The sequence below is a fragment of the Nannobrachium achirus genome, assembly GCF_963921795.1.
Source record: "Nannobrachium achirus genome assembly, chromosome: 5".
NCBI lineage: Eukaryota > Metazoa > Chordata > Actinopteri > Myctophiformes > Myctophidae > Nannobrachium > Nannobrachium achirus.
The window spans coordinates 74,332,861-74,338,860 of NC_137814.1; positions in this window are offsets into that span (position 1 = coordinate 74,332,861).

Below are 6,000 nucleotides of genomic sequence, written 5' to 3' on the forward strand. Positions count from 1 at the left end.
TTAATATTGATGACATCAGGGATCTTCATATATCGGCATAAAAGGGATTCTGGGAAATATCCATATATGGACTTTTACATAGGTGATGTCACCTGTGATGTCACAGTGATGTGTCAAGGGAATGTACACACACACAGACAAGCTGTGACATTTCTCATGGTAAACTGTGACCTTCGGTCGCAACTACGCTCAATTTCAAATATAAAGTGCTTATTCCATGGCTAGGATCTTACAATTCTTTTCGGATGAGTACTTCAGTATCGTTAATGGTGCCCATTTTTGCCATATTTCCTCCATTATGTTTCAACTCTACAACCCTTTCAAGAGAGACAGCTGCCTTTCGATGTCCCAGTAGTCTGAGGCTAACCTGATTGATTCATTGAGTCATTGATTCATTGATTGATTGAAGAGTTCATTAGAAGTTTGCAATAGCAAAAAGTACAGTTTCATGACAGCACACACCAAAAGAAGATCCTAGTAAGCTAATCAGCGTATTTACACAGGAACCACTATATGTATCTCATATAACATTGAAGACAGATGGATAGATCACAGTACTTTACATAGGATATCATCACATTCAAAAGAAAATGAAGCAGTCATAACAATATAACCTATACAAAAAATACAAATAAAAAAGGCAGATATTTACAGTGGAAAAGGGGAGGTAAGTGTATGCTTGGTCTATTTACAACTTTCGAGTAGAAGCTAGCCGTCTGTAGGTGACTTTTCAGACAGATTTTGAAGGTGGTTAGGGATTTACACTCTTTTGGGTTTTGCGGTAGGGCGTTCCACATTTTTGTGGTATAGCAGGAGAACGAAGTTGAGCCTTTTTTAAATTCAAATCTGGTTTGAACGTGATTATTGGAGCTGCCTCTGGTTTGTAATTGTGGACATCCTGAAGTTTTTAAAGTATTTTGTAAGGCACATGGGTATCTGGAGGTGTAGTGTATCTTGTACACCAGGCCCATTCCAAGATGCTGTACTCTGTCAGCTACTTTGAGCCACCCCACGCTTATAAAAGTGAATCTGGGCCCGGGGACGAAGGCCAAGCAGGACCCTAATCAGTTATCCTTGGCTAAAACTGTTATGTAGATGTACGGTCTGTAAATGGATAAAGTGCAAATACACATCCATAATATCATACTGCAGTTCTCTAAACACTTTTGAATACATTAGATAGCCCTTTTTGGAGTATTCAGGAGTTTGTTTTAAGAAGTCTGAAGATGTTCGTTTTAATGCCTTTGAAGTGCTAGTGTTCATCTTGATCCATTTGGTTACCAATTCTCTATCATTTAACTGGAGACCACCTGGAAACCCCTCAAGGACCAGCACTGGTGGTCCCCGGACCACTGGTTGAGAACCACTGCTTAGGACTACTGTATGTATTGATCACATGATCAAACGCCACTAATAGCCTAATAGACTTAAGTCTTACCGTTTGATGAGGAAACCTATAGTAGTGAAAATAGTCAATCAAGAAACTCAAGAGTGTCCCACATGTTGAGCATGTAGATTGTTTCGTCTTCTCTCTTTTTTTTCCAGATTAAATTTGTATTTTATTTTACCTGGTAATTACATCAGGATGAGGACCATTATATTAGCTCTTAGAACAAGTAGTGACTGACCCTTTCAACTGAACAAAACATGGTAAATGTCTATAGTTTGATTTGATTACATCATGGTATAATATACGGTTGCTGAATGATAACCAAATGTTCTTTCTTCTGATGATTTCCACAGAGCACCACAGGGAGAGGTCTACAGAGTCTAGAGAGATGGCCTCCCAAACATGTTCAACGTTGTCAGAGGAACAGCGAGAGACGGACGAGGGACGTGGACTGTTTGATGCAACGATGCAACCTGTTGTAAAGTTGTGCAGGATAGGTATGTATTGTTTTATTTACTTTACAACCTGTAGTAAAGTTATACAGGATAGGTATGTACTGTTCTATTTAATGGGGTTTAAACATGTAGTGATGATGTACAGGATAGGTATGTACTGTTTTTTTAATACAAGAATTCAAGCCCAAAACACGCTTGCCCTGTGTCAAATGCCGGCGATATCGCAACGGGCGCCACCAGGTATTCCTAAAGCAACCTCTGTCTATACCCAAACTTATTCCTAAACTTAACCTTAGTAAAACTAGATCTAAATCAAACCGCTTATTCTTAAATGTAATTTAGTAAAACTATGCTTAGACCTAACATTATTCCTAAACCTCGGAAACCTATTTCTGCCACAGAATAAATCTGGCCGAGTGGGTTTTGGGTTTACCCTTGATTCTTGTGACAATTATTATGAGTGTTCAAATGGAGCCAAATGGACCCTTATGGGTTGATTTGGTTCCATTTGTACACTCCCAGACTGGGGAAATCTCACTTTTGTGAACTCCCATCATTTCGACAATGGAGCGTTGGCAGGTTAGCTACTCACCCCATGGAAGTTAGGGTTAGGGTAGTCTGGGATCACTTCACTTTTCGGGCTTGCAACCGGTCTGGAGCAGAAACCACAAAATGTCATGTTGTAGTACTCAAAGGACTACAATTTGGCTGGAACTATCCACCGGAATCAGTTTTAACCCAAAATATTCACCTGTGCTCAAGGACACACTTTTAGGGCCTACCTAATAAACTCCTTGATGCGGAGTAGTTTTGCTTTTGAAAAAATCGTTTGGTATATGCATCTTTTAGTCCAAATGTTAGCGACTGGCAAGACTACACTAGGCTACTCCAGCATTTTAAAAGGGATTGGGGAAACAAACGGAGGGAACCAAATCAAAGCGACGCCGCTTCTTCTAGTGGTTTCCACGCTTTAGGCGGAAACCAAACAGCCTGTTGTGAACGAACACCAGGCTTTCAGAAAGCCTGCGCGAGGTTAGGGTTAGGGTTATGGTTAGGTTTGGTTGTCGAAAAGATGTTATGTCGAAATGATGACACGCTCCCCCAGTTAGAGTTATTTTTAGTGTTCAATCAGTTTTTTTAGGTATTTTAGTGTTTCAGCATGTACTAGTGATGCGTTTTGCATCATATGATGCAAACCGCATCACCGATGATGCAAAATGCATCACTAGTCGCCGTCAGGCAAGTCCCGGAAAAGACGTGTTGTGATTGTCCAGAGGCACTTTGAGTGACAGTTCACATCCAAACATTATTTACTATTCTGGCCCCCTGGTTTACAACTTCTAGCGGCCCTGAGGCGGCTCATGTGACTTTTGCAACGCTCGACACGGTGACTCGCTTGTTTGGATAAAGGTGCTATATACATTTACCATACAAAGGGAGCTTACCACACAAGGCCTTTATAAATAAAATACAATGTTGCTCTCAACGAACTGCGAGAGATGGCCAACCCACTTTGTTCATATAAATAAACAAGTATGGTAAAACCATCTGCAGTAATACATTGTAGAGTACTGTAGTTAAGTCTTTACTCATGTCATATCAAAGTCCTTATTATTAAAGTCCTTGTTATATTCCTTCATTGCAGACCAGTGTGAGAAGTCCAGCCTGAAGGTGAAGATGAGTTGGAGTGTTTCTGTTAAACAGGAACTTGAAAACCATCTAGACAACAGTAAGTTTCAGTTTTTCCAACTACCAAAGCTATAAAAGAGGAAATGCTGCATGAAATAATGTAAAGTTCAAACATCTGATGGGTTTTTTTTCTCATCTTATGTTTTTATTCCCCCCTAGACTTTGTTTCCCTCTCTGTGTGTAAAGAGGAGCTTTTCCCTGAACATCAGGAGAGGAGTCCCAGTCTGGAGGAACCACAACCTCCACAGATTAAAGAGGAACAGGAGGAGCTACTACAAGAGGAGGCTGATGGATCAACGTTGACATTACTAGCAGTGAAAAGTGAAGGTGATGATGAAAACAGAGAGACAGAGGCTGTAGCCAGCACCTCAACTGAACACATGAAAACACAAGCTGATGTAGAGGACTGTGGAACATCACAACCAACTAGTGGTGAACAGCTCCTCTCTCCACACTGTTCTCAATCTGACGTCACTGAAGACTGTGATGAGCAGGTGGAGATCAGGGAAGGTCAGTCCGTTGTAAACACACTGGATTCACACAAGACACAAGATGTGGAAGTTCAAACATTGTCTTTAAGCCAAAAGCTGTCCAAGGACCTGCCATCTTCAAAACAAACTCACTGTACAAAGAGCCACACAGGGAAGAAAAGTTTTAGTTGTACAGAGTGTGGCAAAATGTTTAATCATGAGGTACATCTGAAGAGGCACACAGTTGTTCATACAGGGAAAAAGCCCTTTACTTGTACAGTATGTGGTAAAGGCTGTGGTCAAAGTGGTAATTTAAAAGTACACATGAGGACTCATACAGGGGAAAACCCCTTTACATGTCTAGTTTGTGGCAAAGCCTGTAGTCAAAGTGTTCATTTAAAAACACACATGATGATGCATACAGGGGAAAAGCCCTTTACTTGTACAGTTTGTGGTAAAGGATGTGTTACCAGTAATCGTTTAAAAGTACACATGAGGACTCATACAGGGGAAAAACCCTTTACATGTCTAGTTTGTGGCAAAGCCTGTAGTCATATGGGTGATTTGAACAAACACATGAGGACTCATACAGGGGAAAAACCCTTTACTTGCACAGTCTGCGGTCAAGCCTGTAGTCAAAGTGTTCATTTAAAAAGACACATGAGGATTCATACAGGGGAAAAGCCCTTTACTTGTACAGTTTGTGGTAAAGCTTTTGGTCACAGTAGTGCATTGAAAACACACACAAGGACTCATACAGGGGAAAAGCCCTTTACTTGTACTGTATGTGGTAAAGGATGTGCTACCAGTGATCATTTAAAAGTACACATGAGGACTCATACAGGGGAAAAACCCTTTACTTGTACAGTTTGTGGTAAAGGCTGTACTACCAGTGATCATTTAAAAGTACACATGCAGACTCATACAGGGGAAAAACCCTTTACTTGTACAGTTTGTGGTAAAGCCTTTAGTCGAGGTGATACGCTAAAAACACACATGAGAACTCATACAGGGGAAAGCCTTTTTCTTGTCTAATTTTAGGTAAAGGATGTAATCAAATGCAAGCTATAAACGTACATATGAGGTCTCATACAGGGGGAGAAAAGCACTATTAGGCGGTATTGCGTTATAAGGAAAAGTGCTTAGAAAATGAATTTCGTTCCCACGTCTGGGCACTACTCATTCAATGCATTTTTGCATAGACAATACCCCTGTGGACTTTGGGTTAAAAGTTCTCCGCACAAAACCTGCACGACTTTTGTCACCAGCCAGAATTGTATATAAAAGTGAATAACAAAAAACGAAAATCTTGTGCTGCTGTTTTTGCTTGTAAAATGTACTATATTGATTTTGGCAACACAAAATCTTTCTCAAATGTCATAAATACATCTACTTAACATCTGAAACAAGTATTGGTGCCTTTGTATTCTCATATGTGAGTTTAGATTGTGAAATATAGCAAATTTGTTGAAAAAACGCCTCAATGTACAGTATGTGATTGGCACCCAGCAAAATGAAACATACACATAGTAAATTTAGCTAAAAGCTTATGTCTCATACATAACACATCTCACAGCCAACTGTGTAATGAAAGGTACCTTGGCCAGAAATGGATGAACATCAATCAAACTGCTATCACACCCCCCTAAATTGGAAAAAATCCCAAAATGGACAAGACTATAATAAATGCACAAAAGGTCATGTCAGGTATAAAATATGTATGTAAGTACCGCAGAGTGTCCCAACATCTGTCATTTGTAGGCTACATCAAGACAACCCCCAACTAGTCTCACGAGGCCTCAGCGATTTGGGCAAATGCTCCCGGCATACAGTCTGGCAAACGTAAAATAGAAACGATGAGTGCAAGATAAAGCGGATGTGACGCAACCGCTCCCTTGGAGCAGTAGCAATAACAAGTCCTACTGGAAGCGTTAAGTTTCCTTTCAATATTTCTGGGGGCGTTATTTCGTCTTTCTCTGGTGTTGTTGGTGTTACC